At 47.0% G+C, this 23,704-nt stretch overlaps 1 long non-coding RNA gene across 1 annotated transcript; it reads left to right on the top strand.

The window, feature by feature from the left end:
* Positions 1–19,199: 19,199 nt before the first annotated feature.
* LOC124046461 lies at positions 19,200–22,357 on the top strand. The gene is made up of 3 exons (XR_006841019.1): positions 19,200–19,298; positions 19,770–19,837; positions 22,176–22,357. It is a non-coding gene; the product is annotated as an uncharacterized LOC124046461 (long non-coding RNA).
* Positions 22,358–23,704: the final 1,347 nt, after the last annotated feature.

The raw sequence follows: 23,704 nt of genomic DNA, 5'->3' as shown, positions 1-23,704 counted from the left end.
ACAGTGAGGATGTTTTTTTTTGTTGCAGTGAAAATAGCTAAATATATCCAAATCGGACTTAAGTAACCACATTGTGGACCTGTTACAATACAGTACATATGTCATTAATTTGACAAATATCCACTTTGTTAGATCAGATTTGTAGAACGTCAGCCTTTCATTGACTCCTTTACCGCATCTATAGTCCGAGTCGATATTCCCATAATGAATTCCCCTCGACCATGCCCACAAATTGATGAAAATAAACATTATTTGCCATTGACCCCCATTGTAAAAGAGCCAACTTCGTCGTATATATTTTTTGTTATACTGAAATATTTAAAAAATGCCTAAAAAGCTGCAGTGTTGTTCAATGTACATGTAACCAGGTCAAAATTCCCGACCTACGGTTCGCAATGCTCCCAAGTAGGGATGTTACGTTAGAGCCCGCGAGAAGAGCACTGTGGCTTCAGGTTATTCGGAATGTGAAATGTGGGGACCCGGTGTCAAAGTAGGCGTAGTTGTGTATGTTAAAACATTTCATCACCGGTAAGACATTTAACTTGTTAAGTATAGTCCGTTTGTAACGCCACTACCTGTTGTCTTGGCTAGCTTAATGTTCCGGTTGGTAGCTAGCTAGCACTCACTCATGTGACTACTAGCACTGTCATGAAAAGGGGCATGAGGGAAGCGCTCCAATTGATTTTTCTAAGTAGTGAGAACACTCGGGAGCAGGCAAAGTTGAAGAGTAATCTTTAGACATTCTTAAACAAGCATACAAAAATAAAATTGCGTTTGAATAGGCCAAGTATTTGCTGTGAGCCAATGGGTATTTTAAAATGTAATTTTACCCCCAATTTCGTGGTATCCAATTGTTAGTAATTGCTATCTTGTCTCATCGCCAAAACTCTCGTACGGGCTCGGGAGAGACGAAGGTCGAAAGCCATGCGTCCTCCGAAACACAACCCAACCCAACCTTGCCGCACTGCTTCCTAACACAGTGCGCATCCAACCCGGAAGCCAGCCACACTTGTTTTCCCCAAAGGCGGGCAGGCCCATGACTTCCTATCTAATCCGACTGAGTCTATTGGTTTAGTGCACTACCATACTCTGTTCATATTGTAGCGACCCGCACAGACAGCTGTGTGTTATGTGTTAGGCTAGGAGGTGGTTGTGTTGTACTGACCAGTACCCGGTGTTCGCGGGGTCCAACCTGTCAATCAACCTGCTATCTGCCAATCACGGGAATGCCTGGAATGTTCTGATGCCGGGCATCCTGGTGGTTGGTGGAGTGGCGTGGAGGGGGGTTGGGCAGGGGGGGTGGAGCATTGGAAGTTAAGACCAGGTTCAGCTTTTGTTCTCTCTCTCTTACGTCTGGGCTTCACAAGAGAAGGTCACGATTGGCTTGTGTCATCTATTTGGCGTGTGCTACGGCCCAAACAGTAGCCTGTGTAAAGTTGGTGTAATAAACCGTCAATTCGTAAACTCAAGCCTCTGTCTGGACAATTGTTCCTTTATGATCTAGTCGGGTCATTACATTGGTGTCAGAAGTAAAAACGTTGATACAAGTTAGCCAGCTAGCTAGCTGACGTATGTGGCTAGCTACCGTAGGTGAGAACGGGGATGGAAAATGCTTCGAGGGAATCCGAAAGTGAAGGTGGAGGTAGGGGACGATTATGGCCAAGGAGCTGCATGTGAATGGACGTCGGGGGGCTCTGTCTGAGGAGATCGCCAGGGCGTCGGAGCGCAGAGGCCGCTTGAGGGAGGACGTTAGAGCGATGGCGGCTGAAGCGGGCATGAGTGCTTCGTCGAATGTATTTCGCGCGGATTCTGGTGGGCGGACCGAAGTGGTGACGTCGACGCGGCGTGATGAGGAATCTGGGGCTCAGGATGTAAACAAACATGGCGGCGCCCAGTTCCCGGCTGCGTCCGTATCTGTTAAGACCCCGAAGTATTCCGGTAAGGCGGATTGGGAAGCTTTTCATGCTCAGTTTGAACTGTTAGCTCATTTTAGGGGTGGTCGGATGAAGAAAGGGCACTGCAGTTGGCTTTATGCCTCACGGATGAAGCTCTGGCCTGTTTGATATTGATTAGCCCTGAGGACAGGCATGATTATGGGGCTTTAGTGGGAGCACTGAGGAGGCGCTATGGACAGTGTGTACAGCCCGGGCTACTGCGCTCCGAACTGAGTAATAGACGCAGGCAGCCTGGAGAGCCTCTACGGGTGCTAGCTAATGACATTGAGAGCCTCTCTCGGCGGGCATATGCTCACATGCCCCCTCCGTGCAGAGCGAGCTAGCACGGGACCAGTTCATACAGGCGCTCTCTCCTACGGAGCTGCGCATACAGACCCAGCTGGCTCATCCTGAGTCATTGCAGACAGCCTTGGAGATGGCTTTGGAGAGGGAGCTGGTGTGGGCTGGGGCTTCAGCTGGGGCTTTGGTGGGGGTGCAGGGAGACACACCCTCTGTGCGAGCTGGGGGCAGAGCAGTCCGGAGCCGGAAAAGCCTGCTTGGGTGGCCGAAATGACAAAACTCATTCGTGCTGTGTCGCTACAGGCGGAACGAAACACACGCCCTGGTCCCAGGGTCTGCTGGGGTTGTGGCCAGCCAGGCCATCTGCGCCGAGTTTGCCCCATGTCCCCCAGAGCTCAGGGAAACGGCTCGGGGTCCGCATAGACCGGGTAGTGCGGACCCCTGGCTTTCTATCCCAACCACCATCATCTTCTGGAGGAGCCCACCGGCACAGACGGGGAAGCAAGGCTCCACTTCCCCCAGAAGCAGACGAGGGCAAGCGGATGGAGCCTGTTGTTGTGGTGGGCCGGACCTGTGTTGGGGACTTTTGTCATGTCCCTGTCACTGTGGAGGGGGTGCCCTGCTCCGCCCTGGTGGACACTGGTTCCACAGTAACCCTGGTGAGGCCAGATATTGTGCCAGGTTGGACTCAGTGTGAGCCTACAACTGTGCAGCTCCGCACAGTCACAGGTGAGCTGGCACCCATGAAAGGGAAGGGAATAATGACTCTGACAGTAGGGGGCAGGACTGTGCGTCATCCTGTGTGGGTGGCGGCTGTGCAGGACCCTTGTATCCTGGGGTTGGACTTTCTTAGGAGCACAGGCTGCCAGTTAGACCTAAATAGGGGCACACTGAGCTTCCAGGGAGGGACGGAAGTCACCATGGCCCCCCTAATGTCACATTCACTCAACCCAACAAACCCTTTACTCCAACAGTTAAAGCAGCAGAGACTCATGGCTGCGCCCCCTCCCCCACAGCTGTGTGTGACTTTTCCCCAGTCCCCCTGTCACCTACAGCGGTGTGTTACATTCCCCCAGCTACCTCCATGACACAGCCCTCTGTGAGCCCGGGTCGCATCCCCCCAGCCCAGCTACCCCAGATGGGAGAGGAGAGGACACTGTCTGCAGTGAGGGAGATATGGGGGAGGAACTGTGTTGGTCTTGACCCTGAGCAGCAGGAACGGTTGTGGCAGTTGCTGTTTGAATTCAGAGACAGCTTTGCGTTGAGTGAGGAAGAGGTGGGTCAGACTCATCTGGTGCAGCATGAGATCGACACAGGTGATGCTCGACCCATCAAGATGCGTCCCCGCCGTATCCCGCTGGCACGCCAGGAGGCGGCAGACAAGGCTGTGTTGGAGATGCAGCGGGCAGACTTCATTGAGCCCTCAGACAGCCCCTGGGCGGCGCCAGTCGTCATGGTTCCGAAGAAGGGGGGCAAGCTGAGGTTCTGTGCGGACTACAGGCGGCTGAATGAGGTAACCAGGAAGGACTCATACCCCATACCACGTATCGATGAGTCGCTGGACCTGGTTAGGGGGTCCTCCTGGTTCTCCTCACTAGACCTCCGCAGTGGCTACTGGCAGGTGCCCCTCTCCCCAGAGGCCAGAGCCAAAACTGCGTTCTCCACTAACAGAGGACACTGGCAGTTCAAGGTCCTGTGCTTTGGCCTGTGCAACGCTCCAGCTACTTTTGAGCGTTTGATGGACAGGGTGCTGGATGGCATCCCCGACAGCAGTGTCTGGTATACCTCGATGACATCCTGGCCCATGGCAGCTCCTTCCAGTCAGCCCTGGGGGCGCTACGGCGTGTGCTGGAGAGGGTGGCTGCCGCAGGTCTGAAGCTCCACCCCGAGAAGTGCCACTTCATGAGGAGAGAGGTGTCCTTCTTGGGCCACCGAGTGGGGAAGGAGGGGATCAGCACCATGGAGGACAAGGTAGGGGCTGTCAGAGACTGGCCCACCCCCACCGACCAGCGTCAGCTGAAGAGCTTCCTGGGCCTGGCCTCGTACTACAGGAGGTTTGTACGGGGCTTCTCAAGCGTTGCTGCTCCACTGAACCGCCTGCTGCCGAAGGACAAGGCTTTCACTTGGACAGTGGAGTGTGAGGAGGCGTTCAACACCCTCAAACGTGCACTGATCGAGGCCCCGTGCTCGCCCCCTGACCTCACCTTGCCCTTTATCCTGGACACAGACGCGAGCAATGTGGGCATGGGTGGGGTGCTGGCCCAGGTGGGGCCAGAGGGGGAGAGAGTGGTGGCGTACTTCAGCAAAACATTTGACAAACATGAGCGCCGCTACTGTGTCACCCGGCGGGAGCTCTTGGCTGTTGTGGCTTCCGTCAAACACTTCAAGTACTACCTGGGTGGTCTGCCCTTTACTGTAAGGACTGACCACTCTGCTCTCCAGTGGCTCATGTCTTTCAGAGAGCCAGAGGGGCAGGTGGCACGCTGGTTGGAGGAGCTTCAGCCGTATGACTTCACGGTGGTGCACAGGGCAGGGGCACGCCACTCCAACGCCGACGCCATGTCCCGTCGGCCCTGTACTGCAGACGGCTGCCGCCACTGTGAACGGAGAGAGGGACGGGAGAGAGAGCTGCGGGCAGAGGAGGGTGTCTGTGCCACAGTGTGTCGGGCGAGCGGGCCTGTCTGCTGTGAGCTGCAGACTGTCGACGTGGCTGAATGGCGGCAGCAGCAGGGACGGGACACAGACCTACAGCCAGTGCTACAGTGGGTAGAGGCGCAGGTGAGGCCACCATGGGAAGAGGTGACAGCGCTCTCACTCGCGACCAAAGGGTTGTGGTCGAAGTTTGAGAGACTGCGGCTGGCTGATGGCGTGCTACAGCGGGCATGGAAGGAGTCAGCTACGGGAGAGGAGAGGTGGCAGGTGGTGGTCCCAAAAGCATTGCGGGAGGCTGTGCTCCAGAGTACTCATGGGGGTGGGGACTGGACACTTTGGGGTCACAAAAACACTGCGCCGTCTCCGTCAGGGCTTCTACTGGGGGCAGCACAAGAGGGATGTGGAGGACTTTTGTCGCCGCTGTGACAACTGCACAGCGAGAAAGGGCCCCCAGGCCGCTCTCATGCTCAGCTACAACAGTTCCCAGTGGGGGCTCCCATGGAGAGGGTGGGAGTGGATGTAGTTGGGCCGTTCCCCACCACAGACAGTGGAAACCGCTGGGTGCTCACGGCCATGGACTATTTCACAAAATGGCCCGAGGCCTATGCTCTGCCTGACCAGGAGGCAGAGACCATCGTCGACGCCCTGACAGCGGGGATGTTCAGCAGGTTTGGAGCTGCAGAGTCCATCCACAGCGACCAAGGCAGAAACTTTGAGTCCCGTGTGTTCGCCACCATGTGTGAGAGGCTGGGTATGCACAAGACCCGCACTACTCCTCTCCATCCTCAAAGTGATGGCCTTGTGGAGCGCTTCAACAAAACGCTTGGACAGCAGCTGGCCATCGTCTCTTCCAAACACCAGCGTGACTGGGACAAGCACCTGCCTATGGTCCTCATGGCATGCCGCTCCGCTGTCCAAGACTCCACTTCCTGCACGCCTGCCCTCCTCATGCTGGGGAGAGAGATCCGCACCCCTGCGGAGATGGCGTTTGGTCGGCCCCTGGATAGCCCTCATGTTCCTCCGGGGCCGGAGTATGCCCGGAGACTCCAGGACCGCCTGGAGACAGCCCACACCTTCGCCAGAGAGCAGCTGGTGAATGCAGGTGTGAGGCAGAAAAGGAACTATGACGTGCACACCCGGGGAAGGCACTTTGTGGCTGGGGAGCTGGTCTGGGTCTACAGCCCCCTAAGGAAAAAAGGCAGATGCCCCAAGTTGGACAGTCACTGGGTGGGACCCTGCAGTGTCCTGGAGAGGGTAGGGGAGGTTGTGTACCGGGTGCAGCTTCCTCCCAGGGGGAGAAAGGTGGCACTGCACCGGGACAGGTTAGCCCCATACAGAGGGGCCTCTTCTCCCCAAACCCCAGGAACCCCCACAATTCCCCTCTCTGGCAATGACATTCTCCAGGCACCCACCCTCAGGTGCCGCAGACAAGGCTCCAGACAGCCCACTCCCCCTGTCTCCCCCCCTGTGTCACCGCGTGGTTCCCCAGAGCCACGGACTGTATTACCCGTTCCCGCTTCCTTGTCACCCATATCCCTGCCTTCATCCCCTGGGTCCCAGAGGGGCACTCTGCGACCATCACGACCACGCAGGCAAAGGAGACCTCCGGGTCGCTTCAGAGACTTTGTTTGTTCCCTCGGGGACGAGGGACTTTGTGGTGGGGGGCTGTGTAGCGACCCGCACAGACAGCTGTGTGTTATGTGTTAGGCTAGGAGGTGGTTGTGTTGTACTGACCAGTACCCGGTGTTCGCGGGGTCCAACCTGTCAATCAACCTGCTATCTGCCAATCACGGGAATGCCTGGAATGTTCTGATGCCGGGCATCCTGGTGGTTGGTGGAGTGGCGTGGAGGGGGGTTGGGCAGGGGGGTGGAGCATTGGAAGTTAAGACCAGGTTCAGCTTTTGTTCTCTCTCTCTTACGTCTGGGCTTCACAAGAGAAGGTCACGATTGGCTTGTGTCATCTATTTGGCGTGTGCTACGGCCCAAACAGTAGCCTGTGTAAAGTTGGTGTAATAAACCGTCAATTCGTAAACTCAAGCCTCTGTCTGGACAATTGTTCCTTTATGATCTAGTCGGGTCATTACAATATATTGATAACGACTGTTTAGGCCACTGGTTGCTTGTACAGTGAGAAATTATCCAGGATTTAATAAAGAAAGGCGGAGTGCCTGTTTGCAACACCCCTTGATACTGCATCTCCCGTGTGCACGGTTATTGGAATATCCGAACAGATGTTAGTATTCAAATACTTATGTGAGTATTCATAATGTTTTGTGCCCCCCAAAAAATCATAGGCCTACTTTAACACCGAAAATGCATTTTCCCCAAAAAATATCCATGTGACGTTGTTACATACAAGGATATACCATGACGTTTCAAATTATTAATTCAATAAAAACAACAAGCTTTTCAATGTAGTTTTTATGACGTGCGCACCATAGCCTTCACATGTGTAGCTTGTTGTTTATGTTGGCCAATCAATCAAAGCGACTCAACGTATAGCAAGTGGAGGGAGAGTTCACGAATGCAATGCAATGCTAGATGGAATAAAATTACGGAATTAAAAGTTTGCGAAATGAGGAGAAGGCTAGAACGGGCAACCAACAGGTAGGCTGTTTTATCCGAATGGGTTAGGGAGAAAGCACAGTGTGGCCTCAATTAGTCTAGTTAGATATAGCTGGTTAGCCTAGCTAGTTTATCTAGGCTACTCCAGTCAAGACATGTACTGTTATGTGGAATGATAAATAACATTGTGGCTGCTACAAGTTAGCTAGTCTTGGTTGTAGCCGAGTAGCGTCTCGCTCTCTGCCGCCATCTGCTCCCTCCCACTCTGCAGCTGCAGCAATAGAGCGCCAGCCTCTCCCTCACACAGCAATGCTCAGGTTAAAAACGTCTTTTGGAAATCCGACAAAAATTCATGATACTATTTGAATAGTAAAATAATTTCTCCACCCGTCACCAGCATACCAGAGGACGGCTCGTAAAAATGTCTGGAAAGGAACAAATGGAATTGCATCAAACACATGGAAACCATGTATTGGATACCATTCTACTCCGCACCAGCCATTACCACAAGCCCATACTCCCCAATTAAGGTGCCACCAACCTCCCGAGTGGCACCACAACGGTCAAAGGCACTGCATCTCAGTGATCGAGGTGTCACTACAGACCCTGGTTTGATTCCAGGCTGTATCACACCCGGCCTCGTTTGGGAGTCCCATAGGGCGGCACACAATTGGCCATACTTTGTCCGGGTTAGGATTTGTCCGAGGTAGGCCGTCATTGTAAATAATAATTTGTTCTTAACTAACTTGCCTAGTTAAATAAAGGTTCAATAAAAAATAAATAAAACTCATATTCAGCCACTTGTCCATTTGTCATTCACTTCACCTCTGTTCCTGAGACCTTTTTTGTTGCTTTGGGCAGCATTACCATTGTGCTTCACCAGTGGTATTTGACCCCCCAAAGGCTGTGGAGATGGAATGGTTCTTCGCAATCTCAACGAGCTTCACTGCCAAGGTAAACAGCCATTCCTCTCCTCAGAGAGACTGGAGTCTGAGATGCTGGGCAGTTGTATACAGTCACACAGAGCAGCAGGTTTAGAGTGGTGCTGAGGCAGTGGAGGCCTCAAAGAATAGTCAGCTCTGTTTTTACAGACCTGCTCCTGTAGTTTACTCTGTGCTGCATAGCCACGGGAAGTAGGAGTGCTGGTGCTGCAGCACCCCCTGATAAATGTAAATAATTTTGCCAAAATTAGGTTATAAAAAAAATACTTTACTCCTGACTGAATAGACAAATAAAATAATTCAAAATACTACACCAAGACCATAATTTACATGTATCAATAAAGCTTCTAAAAAATATCTGTGGATACATTTTTACTACACTTACAGTCGGGAAGGCCACAATTTGGGCAGCACACGTGCCAAATATAGAACAGCTTGTTGTATTGTGGCCATAGATATAATCCATACAAGGATTTTGGAACCTCTAACCCTGGCAATTTGACTGTTAAACTCAAGTGGTACACTAGCAATGACTGCCAGTCCTGACTTGAATGGGGACTGCCACCTATGTATTATATTTCTATGGTTTGTTGCAGCTCTCAGTTTGCCTTTCACAAATTTCAAAATACAATCACGAGAAAAAACACAGGCCTTCTGTTTGGAAAGCAAATGCCTACTGCTGAAAATAGAAGACTAATCTGTCTGTAGAAGCTTTTGAGCGATCATGAACAAACATCACTGTTTTTCAAAGTAGCTTATCTTGAGATATTGGCACGAGCGCATCGGCCACCACTGGTGACTAGCCTATGCTTCATCTTCATCATTGGGTGAGTCAGTGTCACTGGAAAGTTTATTTTGTAGCCTACACTATATACAGTCCCTTCGGAAAGTATTCAGACCCCTTGACTTTTTTCACATTTTGTTAGGATTTACAGCCTTATTCCTAAATTGATTAAATTGATGAGGGGAAAAACAATCTGCACACAATACCTCAATGACAAAGCAAAAACAGGTTTTTAGACATTTTCTCTGCAGATCCTCTCAAGCTCTGTCAGGTTGGATGGGGAGCGTTGCAGCACATCTATTTTTAGGTCTCTGCAGAGATGTTTGATCGTGTTCAAGTCATAGTTTTGATGTCTTCACTATTGTTCTACAATGTAGACAATAATTTAAAAAATAGCCAAACTGGGCTTTATGGCAGAGGGGCCAGACGTAAGCCACTCCTGTGAAAAAGGCACATGGCAGCACATCTGGAGTTTGCAAAAAGGCATGTGAATGACTGAGAGCATAAGACAATCTATTCTGTGGTCTGATGAGACAAAAATGTAACTATGGGCTGAATGTATGGAGAAAACCAGGCACAGCTCAGTACCCATCTAACAACATCCCTACCGTGAAGCGTGATGGCATCATCATACAATGGGGATGCTTTTCAGCGGCAGGGAGTGGGAGACTTGGAAAGATAGAGGGAACAATGAATGGAGCTAAATATAGGCAAGCACTTGATTTGTGAGGAAAATAAATAAATAAATGTTAGAATATGGCAGTAAAGCGAAAGTGGAAAAAGTCAAGCGGTCTGAATACTTTCCGAATGCACTGCATATACAAAAATATGTGGACATTCCTTCAAATTAGTGGATTCTGCTATTTCAGCCACACCCAGCCTAAAACCCCAAACAGCAAGCAATGCAGGTGTATAAGCATGGTGGCTAGGAAACCCCCCCTCAGAAAGGCCAGAACCTAAGAAGAAACCTAGAGGGGAATCAGGCTATGAGGGGTGGCTAGTCCTCTTCTGGCTGTGCCAAGTGGAGATTATAATGGAACATGGCCAAGATGTTCAAATGTTCATAGATGACCAGCAGGGTGAAATAATAATAATCACAGTGGTTGTAGAGAGTGCAACAGGTCAGCACCTCAGGAGTAAATGTCAGTTGGCTTTTCATAGCCGATCATTCAGAGTATCTCTACCGCTCCTGATGTAGCTAGAGAGTTGAAAACAGCAGGTCAGGGACAGGTAGCACGTCCGGTGAACAGGTCAGGGTTCCATAGCCGCAGGCAGAACAGTTGAAACTGGATCAGCAGCACAACTAGGTGGACTGGGGACAGCAAGGAGTCATCGGGCCAGGTAGTCCTGAGGCATGGTCCTAGGGCAAGGATCCTCCGAGAGAGAGAAAAAAAGAGCGAGAATTAGAGAGAGTATACTTAAATTCACACAGGACATTGGATAAGACAAGAGAAATACTCCAGATATAACAGACTGACCATAGCCTCCCGACACATAAACTACTGCAGCATAAATACTGGAGGCTGAGACAGGAGGAGTCGGGAGACACCGACGATACCACCGGACAGGGCCAAACAGGCAGGATATAACCCCACCCACTTTGCCAAAGCACAGCCCCCACACCACTAGAGGGATATCATCAACCATCAACTTACCATCCTGAGACAAGGCTGAGTATAGGCCACGAAGATCTCCCCCACGGCACAATACAAAGGGGGGGGGGGCAACCCGGACAGGAAGATCACGTCAGTGAGTCAACCCACTCAAGTGACGCACCCCTCCTAGGGATGGAATGGAAGAGCACCAGTAAGCCAGTGACTCAGCCCCTGTAATAGGGTTTGAGGCAGAGAATCCCAGTGGAGAGAGGGGAACCGGCCAGGCAGAGACAGCAAGGGCGGTTCGTTTCTCCAGTGCCTTTCCGTTCACGTTCACACTCCTGGGCCAGACTACACTCAATCATATGACCCACTGAATAGATGAGTCTTCAGTAAAGACTTAAAAGTTGAGACCGAGTCTGCGTCTCTCACATGGGTAGGCAGACCATTCCATAAAAATGGAGCTCTATAGGAGAAAGCCCTACCTCCAGCTGTTTGCTTAGAAATTCTAGGGACAGCAAGGAGGCATGTGTCTTGTGACCGTAGCATACATGTAGGTATGTACGGCAGGACCAAATCGGAAAGATAGGTAGGAGCAAGCCCATCTAATGCTTTGTAGGTTAGCAGTAAAACCTTGAAATCTAGAGGCTAGCACTAGAGTAATATGATAAAAAATGTTGGTGCTAGTCAAGATTCTAGCAGCCGTGTTTAGCACTAACTGAAGTTTATTTAGTTTATTTTCCAGGTAGCTGGAAAGTAGAGCATTGCAGTAGTCTAACCTAGAAGTGACAAAAGCATGGATTCATTTTTCTGCATAATATTTGGACAGTTTCAGATTTTTGGTATGTTACGTAGACGGGGAAAAAGCTGTCCTTAAAAGTCTTGATATGTTTGTCAAAAGAGAGATCAGGGTCCAGAGTAACGCCGAGGTCCTTCACAGTTTTATTTGAGACGACTGTACGACCATCAAGATTAATTGTCAGATTCAACAGAAGATCATTGTGTTTTGGGACCTAGAACAAGCATCTCTGTTTTGTCCGATTTTAAAAGTAGAACATTTTCCTCCATCCACTTCCTTATGTCTGAAACACAGGCTTCCAGGGAGGGCAATTTTGGGGCTTCACCATCAATGTACAGCTAGCTGTGTGTCGTTCACATAGCAGTGAAAGTTAACATTATGTTTCCGAATGACATCACCAAGAGGTAAAATACATAGTGAAAACAATAGTGGTCCTAAAACAGAGCCTTGAGGAACACCAACATGTACAGTTGATTTGTCAGAGGACAAACTATCCACAGAGACAAACTGATATCTTTCCGACAGATAAGATCTAAACCAGGCCAGAACTTGTCCGTGTAGACCAATTTGGATTACCAATCTCTCCAAAAGAATATGGTGTTTGATGGTATCAAAAGCAGCACTAAGGTCTAGGAGCATGTCTGACGCCTTTAAAAGGTCATTTACCACCTTCACCACCTTCAGTCTCAGTGCTACGATGGGGTCTAAAACCAGACTGAAGTGTTTCGTATACGTTGTTTGTCTTCAGGAAGGCAGTGAGTTGCTGCGCAACAGCTTTTTCAAAAAGTTGAGAGGAATGGGAGATTTGATATAGACGATTAGTTTTAATATTTTCTGGGTCAAGGTTTGGCTTTTTCAAGAGAGACTTTATTACTGCCACTTTTAGTGAGTTTGGTACACATCCGCTGCATAGAGAGCCGTTTATTATGTTCAACATAGGAGGGCCAAGCATAGGAATCCGCACTTTCAGTAGTTTAGTTGGAATAGGGTCCAGTATGCAGCTTAACGGTTTAGAGGCCATGATTATTTTCATCAATGTGTCAAGAGATATAGCATTAAAAAACTTGAGTGTCTCCCTTGATCCTAAGTCCTGGCAGAGTTGTGCAGACTCAAGACAACTGAGCTTTGGAGGAATACGCAGATTTAAAGAGGAGTCCTTAATTTGCTTTCTCATGATCATGATGTTTTCCTCAAAGAAGTTAATGAATTTTTCACTGCTGAAATGAAAGCCATCCTCTCTTGGGGAATGCTGCTTTTTAGTTAGCTTTGCGACAATATAAAATATAAAATATTTTGCATTGTTCTGTTTTTCTTCAATTAAGTTGGAAAAATATGATCGAGCAGCAGTAAGGGCTCTTCAATACTGCACGGGAAGTCTTCCAAGCTAGTTGGAAGACTTCCTGTTTGGTGTGGTGCCATTTCCATTCCAAATTTCTGGAAGCTTGCTTCAGAGCTTGGGTATTTTCTGTATACAAGGGAGCTAGTTTCTTATGACAAATGTTTTTTTGTTTTTAGGGGTGCGACTGCATCTAGGGATTTATGCCAGGTTAACATGCGTTCCTCAGTTAGATGGTTAACTGATTTTTGTACTCTGACATCCTTGGGTAAGTGGAGGGAGTCTGGAAGGCCAACTAGGAATCTTTGGGTTGTCTGAGAATTTATAGCACGGATTTTGATGATCCTTGGTTGGGGTCTGAACAGATTATTTGTTGCAATTGCAAACGTAATAAAATGGTGGTCCGATAGTCCAGGATTATGAGGAAAAACATTAAGATCCACAACATTTATTCCACGGGACAAAACTAGTTCCAGAGTATGACTGTGGCAGTGAGTAGGTCCGGAGACATGTTGGACAAAACCGATGATGGCTCCAAAAGCCTTTTGGAGTGGGTCTGTGGACTTTTCCATGTGAATATTCAAGTCACCAAAAATGTGAATATTATCTGCCATGACTACAAAGTCTGATAGGAATTCAGGGAACTCCGTGAGGAATGCTGTATATGACCCATGAAGCCTGTAAACAGTAGCTTTAAAAAGTGATTGAGTAGGCTGCATAGATTTCATGACTAGAAGCTCAAAAGACAAAACGTCGTTTTTTTGTTGTTGGTAAATTTAAATTTGCTATCGTAAATGTTAGCAACACCTCCGCCTTTGCGGGATGGCAGGGGGTATGGTAACTAGTGTAACCAGGAGGAGAGGCCTCATTTAACACAGTAAATTCATCAGGCTTAAGCCATGTTTCAGTCAGGTCAATCACATCAAGATTATGATCCGTGATTAGTTCATTGACTATAACTGCCTTGGAAGTGAGGGATCTAACATTAAGTAGCCCTATTTTGAGATGTGAAATAACACAATCTCTTTCAATAATGACAGGAATGGAGGAGGTCTTTATCCTAGTGAGATTGCTAAGGCGAACACCTCCATGTTTAGTTTTGCCCAATCTAGATCGAGGTACAGACACGGTCTCAATGGGGATAGCTGAGCTGACTACACTGACTGTGCTAGTGGCGGACTCCACTAAGCTGGCAGGCTGACCTGCACCCTATCTCATTGTGGAGCTAGGGGGCTTAGAGCCCTGTGTATGTTCGTAGATAAGATGAGAACACCCCTCCAGCTAGGATGGAGTCTGTCACCCCTCAACAGGCCAGGCTTGGTCCTGTTTGTGTGTGAGTCCCAGAAAGAGGGCCAATTATCTACAAATCCTATCTTTTGGGAGGGGCAGAAAATTGTTTTAAACCAGCGACTGAGTTGTGAGACTCTGCTGTAGAGCCCATCACTCCCCCTAACTGGGAGGGGGCCAGAGACAATTACTCGATGCAAACACATCTTTCTAGCTGATTTACACGCTGAAGCTATTTTACACTCTGTGACTTCTGACTGTTTCCTCCTAACATCGTTGGTGCCGACGTGGATAACAATATCCCTATACTCTCTACACTCGCCAACTTGAGCTTTAGCCAGCACCATCTTCAGATTAGCCTTAACGTTGGTAGCCCTGCCCCCTGGTAAACAGTGTATCAGTGGATCGCTGGATGATTCGTTTTAAATCTAATACTAAATCTAATAATATAAACATATCCAGGTGTTAGAATGGCCAAGTCAAAGTCCAGACCTGAATCCAATCGAGAATCTGTGGAAAGAACTGAAAACTGCTGTTCACAAATGCTCTCCATCCAACCTCACTGAGCTTGAGCTGTTTTGCAAGGAGGAATGGGGAAAAAATTCAGTCTCTCGATGTGCAAAACTGATAGAGACATACCCCAAGCGACTTACAGCTGTAATCGCAGCAAAAGGTGGCGCTACAAAGTATTAACTTAAAGGGGCTGAATAATTTTGCACGCCCAATTTTTCAGTTTTTGATTTGTTAAAAAGTTTGAAATATCCAATAAATGTCGTTCCACTTCATGATTGTGTCCCACTTGTTGTTGATTCTTCACACAAAAATACAGTTTTATATCTTTATGTTTGAAGCCTGAAATGTGGCAAAAGGTCGCAAAGTTCAAGGGGGCCGAATACTTTCGCAAGGCACTGTATATTCCAAACTGCTGGGACATTGTGCTCCCTTTCTCTCGACAGGCTTAAGCCTTTATTGTGATGGATGGTTGCAACCCCTCCATTTTTTGGAACATCTCTGATCAGTGACTTGAACACTAATTTTGATTTAATGCATCACTGCCATCAATAGAATGCACTGTATTGGTCTTTTTTACCCCCATGTGCCATCTGTTTTTACAGAAGCATCTTGGATCACATCAGTCATTTTGGAGAGGGCTCTCCAAGTGTGTGTCTTGGGTGTGCTTTTCAAAGTTCTAGGCTATTCCTAATGCGAGTGCCTTTCTCTTGGTCTCCCTGATAGTGCTTGCCAGTGAGAGGTTCACAAGAGCTGTGCTCAACCCCTTGAGAGGTTTTTAGTGTGACTATTCTGAGAGCCTCATTCATGTAGGTGAAAATTAACATTTTGAGGATTTTCTGTATAATCGACTTTGGACAATTTTATAGGTGTTTTAGTTTGTGGCAGACTATTTGGTCACAGTCAATAAAACCTTAAGGCAGGTTTAATGGTCTCTGAAGAACCTTTTATATTGAAGACTGATAGTCTTTGGGAAAGTATTTTCAACTTCCAACACTACTGGGCTTAGTGGGGTATTTTAATTAGGCCTGTGCATGAAAATAAACATTTAGTTAGCAGTTTTAATTTAGCTTTTAAGGGGCTAGCAGAGGAGTTGACAGATAGCTAGCTGCCTGGTGTGTGTGAAGCATCCTGGCAGCCTACTACATTGCATTGAATAAGAGGGGGTCAGAGTCAACAATAAGTCAGCCACAGAGCCCGTCTGCTCCAGCCCTCCTCCGTAACCATGCTCTCCCCTCACATTGGGGGAGTGCAGACTGCAGAGAGGGAGACTGAGAAGAAAAGGAGGGAGATGGAGAGAAGAAAAGTGAGCACATGGACTCGTGAATATGTGTGCCAGTCTCTGTCACGTGAGATCCGGGGCAGTTCTACCTGCTGGATGCTGCTTCTGGAAAAGGAGGCTGAGCAAGGGTTAAGCATACATGGTTGCTCTCTATTTTTACAGTGATATGTGAGTGACAATGTCTCAGACAGTTTGGCCCTGATTTCTGTTTTTCCAGTCCAGCCCTTCCTTATGTATGGAACTGTCAGGGAATTCCTGGAATGTCTGGCCCTTACCCTTTTTAAAATGTTTTTATTTCCACAAACGAAGGAAGATGGGTTTACTAGAATTTATCGTAGAGAGAGAGAGAAGTTCACTTTTACATTTGTCATGACGTTGGCCTGGGGGTAGGTTTATGAAAGTCATAAATACCTCTTTCCCCCTTTTTCCTCTCTCTACCCTACTGATGTTACATTTGCAAAACCCTTGGTTAACATAGAGATTCTGGGAACATCAGAAGGTGGGGGGAAATGAACTATAATCTGGTAACCCGACCAATTGAACATATGCGGTGGTACTTAATGAATATGATGTCAGTTCGGTTGTCATCTGAGACATTCTCATCAATGATAAGATGACATAAACTCTACAGTGGAAAGTCTACACATCAGAGTTATCGGAGTCACATGGAATTATTGTTCATTTTAAATGTTTGAATATGAAATTATTTGTGATGGGATGAAATGTGATTTTAGCTTCTAAAATGTGAGATTTGGGTTTTCATAAGATAGGGCTCTGCTCAATCAGTGGCCCGCCCCTGTGAAGAGACATGGGCTATAAAACTTTTCAAACACGCCCTCCTCTCCCTTCCTATATAAGCCCTTGACGACAACGTAACCTCCTGTTCCGAGGACGTGAGGACGACGGTCCGATGTCAGAATGGTTCAGATAATAACTACAGAATGAAGCCAACATCAGCGTGAGCTTTGGTTGCGAATGGTATGAACTTTGAACTCTTATTCACTACAGAAGTGATACCTCCTAGCCATTGAGTTAGCAACAGCCGCTGCAAACGAGGGTTAGGAAGGAACAGACAAAGTATCCCGTCTACCACACAACGACGTTACTACAACGTATTCAATTTACCAGCAGACATTCTTCAAAGGACAAAAAACTTGGTTGGACAACACAGCCTTCCATCTACCACCAACCTACTGAAGTGCAGCTCAGAGTAAATATTTATTGCATTTTCCTTTTCCAAAAGGGGCGGTCATATAGAATGCATAAGATACTGTATTTACGATAGCACAGCTTCTTCCTTTGTCCCTCAGTCTTCCCGCACTTTCACTCAACCCCAGCCCCTTTTCTTTGGTGTAACCAGCTGTCATATCTGTTCCGCCCGCTAGGGACATTTTCCTTTATGACGTAATTTGTAATCAAGTTATGATTTAAATATGTGTATGTGGGGCCTCCCGGGTGGCGCAGTGGTTAAGGGCGCTGTACTGCAGCGCCCGCTGTGCCATCAGAGTCCCTGGGTTCGCTCCCAGGCTCTGTCGTAACCGGCCGCGACCGGGAGGTCCATGGGGCGACGCACAATTGGCCTAGCGTCGTCAGGGTTAGGGAGGGCTGGTCGGTAGGGATGTTCTTGTCCCGTCACGCACCAGCGACCCCTGTGGCGGGCCGGGCGCAGTGCGCGCTAACCAAGGGTGCACGGTGTAGCCTCCGACACATTGGTGCGGCTGGCTTCCGGGTTGGATGCGCACTGTGTTAAGAAGCAGTATGGCTGTCTGGGTTGTGTATCGGAGGACGCATGACTTTCAACCTTCGTCTCTCCCGAGCCCGTACGGGAGTTGTAGCGATGAGACAAGATAGTAGCTACTACAAAAAGGGGTAAAAAAATAATTCTGTGTGATTCGTTAGTAAATTAATAATTAAACCCAATTTTGTATTGCTGATTCAACTTGTTAGCCAGGGTTCGTGCAGATAACCAATAATTTACAACTTTCAGATGAGACTGAATTAAGATAATGATTCATATTGACTGTTATTGATGTAAAATATTACTAGGTCTTTAAGAGTTTATTCGGAAGATAACAGCTATGTAAATATTATTTTGTGGTGCCCGACTCTCTAGTTAATTACATTTACATGATTAGCTCAATCAGGTAATATTAATTACGGAGAAATCATTTTATAGAATAGCATGTCATATCACTTAATCCGGCATAGCCAAAGACACAACACATTTCACATTTTAAATGTTGCCTAATTGTCAATTGACCTTCATGGATTATCCTTCTTTCTGTTGTCAGTCCTTTTTTTCTGATCTACTTTCTCATTTTGTCTACCTTTTACACATTTTGACTCTATTTTCGTCCCAGTTCATGTGAGGACTATTCTACTTTTTAACTGGAAATCCTCTCATAAAAAAACATATAAAAGACTGTTCTTGAGTGCACTACAGTAAGTTGCCATTTATGAGCTCTGCGGTCAATATTTCATACGAGATTTTGATGAGATTCTTCACCTCGTCACTGGACAGCTCGAGTAAAAACGTTCTCTGATAAGAACATGCCATCACTTTCTCTCTGTAACTTTCCATTTGGTACCCACTGAGCACCAACACAAACCCTCTTTTAACTCCTTTACCCGCAACAGTAAATTTGGTGCAGGGATCTTAGACTGCAGTATAACATTGTTGATGAGATATTAGGATAAATTACCTTGATTTTGACTGAGTGCTGTTTCTTTAACATAGGATTTCCTGAGCCCTGGTCTATGCCAAACATACTGAAGCCGTTAAGCACACTGGCTCTTTAAGCAGCAACCACAGGGGTGAAGCATGATGGGTTTCAAAGAGTAGCTGGGGCCTTTGTTGTGCCGACACGTTGCCAGGATCTGCCAGGTATGCTGCCTCAGCACTCTGAGAAACAGAGAGAGAGAGACGCTGCTTCTCCACTCTTCTCCAGTCTGCTGACAGCCTGGGGCAGGGGGCTGCTGGGTACACTCACATTAATAAACACCATTATCCCTCTACTATGTATTACCCACCGCACCACTCACAACTCTGCTGTCAGGAGAAACGCTTGACTTCCCGGTGTTTGAATATTTCCGACCACATAGTTGATGTAAAATGATGTTTGATTTCTCCCAGGCATTATATTGACCTGAAAATCTCCAACATCAGGTTGAATGACCAATAGGTGCATGGTGTCTTGTTAGCGCTCTTTTCCTCGTTTACGACCAGCATATGCAGGAAAGACGGACAGATTGTCTACAGCCTCTGATGTGTTCTGGTCATTTTACCCGATCCTGGATCAGACTCTTGGCTCAGGTAAGAATTCATTTCCAGTAAGTTATTGGGTACTTCTCTGGATTGGTAATAGTTGTGGTTTAAAATTGTGATGGAGCACCATGATTATTGTGTATTTTGGTTTGGAATACGTCATGGTTGGTGCATTCTACTCCGCTCAGTGAGGAGAACACTAATGTGTGTCTCTCTCTCCCTTGGCACCCAACCTCTACACTCTTAGAAAAAAAGGGTTCCAAAAGGGTTCTTTGGCTGTCCCCATAGAATAACCATTTTTGGTTCCAGGCAGAACCTTTTGGGTTCCATGAAGAACTGTTTCCACAGAGGGTTCTACATGGAACCCAAAAGGGTTCTACTTTAAACCAGAAAGGGTTCTACCTAGAACCAAAACGGGTTCTTCTATGGGGACAGCCAAAGACACATTTTAGGTTCTAGATAGCATCTTTTTTTTCAAGGAGTGTACACTCTTTAACTCCATCTCCTTGATATCCACAGGGCCACCATCTCTGGTTCTGCAGTACTCAAGGACATGTCAGACCCTGGTCACCGCAACACACATACTGGTATTTTTGGTTTTGCTCAATATTTTGTCAGATTGTTGTTTTACTTGGTCGAACGGTGTAGGGGAATTTCATTCCAGTACATTGTGTGACTGTCCATTTGCAGAGCCAATTCGGCTTACCAGAAAACTCAAGAGAAACTTAAAAATGAACTGGGTATAACAAATGCAACGCAAAAAATGGTTTGATGTCTTCCTCATTTTAATAAAAACCTCAATTGGACCCAGATGTAGTGCTGGGAGTGAGGCATCCCATGAAGTAGGGGAGAGTGAAAATCCACCCTGGGATAAGGCAGCCATGTTAATGAGTCGACATAGACACCCTGGTAATAGCCCTGCCCCTCTCAGCAGGCAGCATGGACTAAACCCCTCTCTCCCTCCATCTAAACCTCAATGTCAGTCACACACATCAGAGATGGGCTGATGCACACTACCACTCTGAACCCATCCACAAGCTCTGTGCTTCTCAACACTATAGGCTCTAGTACTCTGTGTTTCATAGCTATCATACTCCACTAGGGGAAGGACAGAGAAGAGAAAATAAATAAGTTCTGGAAATACCACTGAGCCTGATGATGTCCATGTTGGCCAGCTAGACCAGACCAGGTCTTAGAGGTATGGTGGGCTGCAGCAGCATGATGTCATTTCAGAACGGCCTTTTTCCCACATTCAGTGCTGAGTTAGATTGATGCAGCACATGTGCTCAGCTCGCGCTGCTGTGTTATTGTAAGTCATATCAGCAAATTACAGTACGGTGAGCGCAGCAGGGATCTTACTGACACCCACATGTTACAGGCAGGGAAGGCCCCAGGCTGCTAAAGCCTCACACATGTACTGTACTGTACTGTACTGTACTGTACTGTACTGTACTGTACTGTACTGTACTGTACTGTACTGTACTGTACTGTACTGTACTGTACCAGTGATGGGAAACTCAGATGTGGCTGTTTTTTCCCTTCCCTATTTGTTATTTATTGTGCTGGAATTGAATAGCCAGGAACTGAGGTTCCTGATGTGGGACTCTGGGGATGTGTGATTTGGCCTCCCATGTAGCTCAAGTGGAGCGATACTGATAAAGACTAACGGAAGCATACAGTACTTGGAATAGTTTTGGGGAAAAATACTTAAATAATAATGAATGGAGATAAAACTATCCTTCAGCATTTTGTTTTTGTCTTGTGGTCATCTACAATATGTGGTCTTAAAGGGTTCACAGACAGACCTCTGATAGCAGCAGAGGGGGAAACAAGTTTGAATGGCTCTGGATTGCACCAGTTTGCTTTGCAATATACATGTCATTATGTGAAATGAGAAATGCATGGGTGGATAGCTCGTTCACATGGCTTTCAGATCCCTTGTGTCTTTGTTTGGTTACGCCCGAAAGGAATATTCTTCATGTAGCCTTTGTGAGCGACACTGGATTATTTTCCTGCAGTGCATGTTGTTATTCAAGATTAATTTAATTCTAATTTTAGATTATTATCTCAGTTCTGTTCTAAAAATGTCTTGTCGAATTGTGATATTTCAAGTCTGATAATATTTTCTTTAACTCTTACTGTATTCAAATGTTATTGCATCTAATGGGAGTAATTTCCAGGAACTCTTCACTTTTTTTGTGTGAAATGAGACCCTGGGGCTTCTATTTCTTTCTCTTCCTCAATCTCTCTCTTTCTTCCTTTGCATGTTTTTCTCTTCGCTCCTTGTTCTTTAGGGCATCATTTTTTTGGCTGAAGGGGTGCTTTTCATTGTCACAGACTCTGCCGTGAACTTGGGAGGCGAGCCCTGACTCCCCCATTGCCAAAAAGGCTTAGTACTAATGAGCGGTAATCCAGTTAGAAACGCGTGGAGCCGTTCAAAGGTTGGCTTTCCTGGTTGTGGCTTTGTGATGCGGATGGAACGTGATGCGTTGAGAGTCCTGAGGCGGGAGAGGATTCAATGTTTTCAATGAGCACCATGTTGGCCACGGGTCTACTCTCTGCTTTGCTTCTGTGATTGGTCATTTTTGACAGGAAGACATCTGGATGCAGTGGCTGGGGTGCCGCACGCTGTCCTGTCCCCTTTACCTCTCGTTTGCCATCTTACTACTCAATATGTGGAGAGAAATAGGCCAGTTAATGAGCTAATACCACATTTCAGTCTTGGTTGCATGGTCAAGTGACTGACAATGAGAAGATGGTAGAAGGCCTAAGTACTCACTTGACTAACCCACAGCAGTGGTCTTTCTGTTCCGCTGCTGTCTGAGCCTGACTTTTTTCATCAGACAAAATACTCTTAATTTGTCAAGCATACAGTACACATAAACTTTGGAACTATCTTTGATCTAATTTCCTCTGCTCCCATAGCCTCAGGCAGTTGCGAGATGAGGGGGGTCTTTGGGATGGGGAAACCAAGAGACCCTACAACCTGGTTGAGAGGTGTCAGCCCCCAGCAGCATCCCACTCCAGGCAGATACCAGCTCCAGTTTGCCATCCTGCAGCAGCAGAAGTTCCAGTCCCTCCAACTGTTGGGCCAGAGCCACACCCTCCACCAGGTCAGTGAGCTGCAGACCACAAAATCACGGACTGGATGATAGGGTAACTCAGGTTGTGGAGTTTAGAGAGAAAGATTACTGCTATTCGTGGCTTAAGCTATGAGAGACAACAGTGTAGTTCTGGTTGCCTTGGGACTATTCAGCCCAATAAAATGAGACCTTGTCCTTCTGTTAACCACAGGCTGAGCATGGAAAACCTCATGTTCAGGTAGACCCCGATTATAAACGCTGCTAGACTATATACAGTGTGGTGAGCATGCATTAGAAACTCTCCTTCTCTGACTGGGCTGAAAGCTGCACACAATTGGAACCTGTATTCAGCTTTGTGCCAAAACCATTTGAGACTTTTTGTGATTTTCCCTGATTGGGGTTCAGAGAAACATTAGAAGTTGCAATTTATCCCTTTTCCTCCCTTGATGTTTTACTCTTACTCAAATAAAGCATAGATGTAAACACTTAGCTGGGCATTTGATTACTATTGGATTATAAATCAGGAAAACCCTCATCTCTTTTTGTCTAGGTAATATCAACTGCTTGTTTTTGTTAAGCAATGAGGATACTGTCCAAAAGTTCTGTAAAAAGGTCCCCCATCACTCGTGGAAAAAAGCCTTGAAGTTAGCGTTTGCAAAGCTATTCTGGGAATTTCTCCTCCAAATGCCGAACAAAATGGTGTCCAGTGGGAACATCCTCACAGGGAGCTCGTTCCTTGAAAGCAAACATGAATTTTCACACCAAGAGAACTATTTGTTCTGCTGAGTCTACTGCTGGCTGTGCTTATATTGGAAGGTGAGTAATCAAGGCTGGCTGTCCATAAGGGCTCTGGTGAGGCCCCGCCACTGATTCGACAGCGAATAAGAAGTCTAATACCATCATTCACAGTTCATATCAGATTCTACATTCATTTTGGTTTGCATTTCAACCCTGACATTTAACTATTTCGAAACCTTCATAGTTACAAAACCTATTAGTCATGCTTGACTAGTCGTCATGACAGATGTGATTTCTGCCATTTGCTGAGGGAGATTAAACTGAGAGCTTTGGGTTACTTGACAGTTATTTTGACACTGAGAAAACAGATAGGTTCTTGGTTTTTCTGTATGTTTGCTTTGAAAGTGGACCCTGTCAAAGCAAACAGGAAATGTGTGTTTATTCTTCTTGCAGCATTTGTTGTAGTCGTTCTGTGGACAAGGCGGCGTGGAGGCTGGGGAAAGACGTCGGCTTTCGGGGTGGGATGATTGGATGCGCGCATCATTTAAAAAATGTTTTAATGCAGTTGCTCTCAAATCATTTTGGGGTCCAGGTTGGGTCTAATTAATGCAATTGAGGTGATATTTCTCTTGG

The sequence above is a fragment of the Oncorhynchus gorbuscha genome, linkage group LG10 (genome assembly GCF_021184085.1).
Source record: "Oncorhynchus gorbuscha isolate QuinsamMale2020 ecotype Even-year linkage group LG10, OgorEven_v1.0, whole genome shotgun sequence".
Classification (NCBI taxonomy): domain Eukaryota; kingdom Metazoa; phylum Chordata; class Actinopteri; order Salmoniformes; family Salmonidae; genus Oncorhynchus; species Oncorhynchus gorbuscha.
This window is presented reverse-complemented; position numbering and strand designations above follow the sequence as displayed.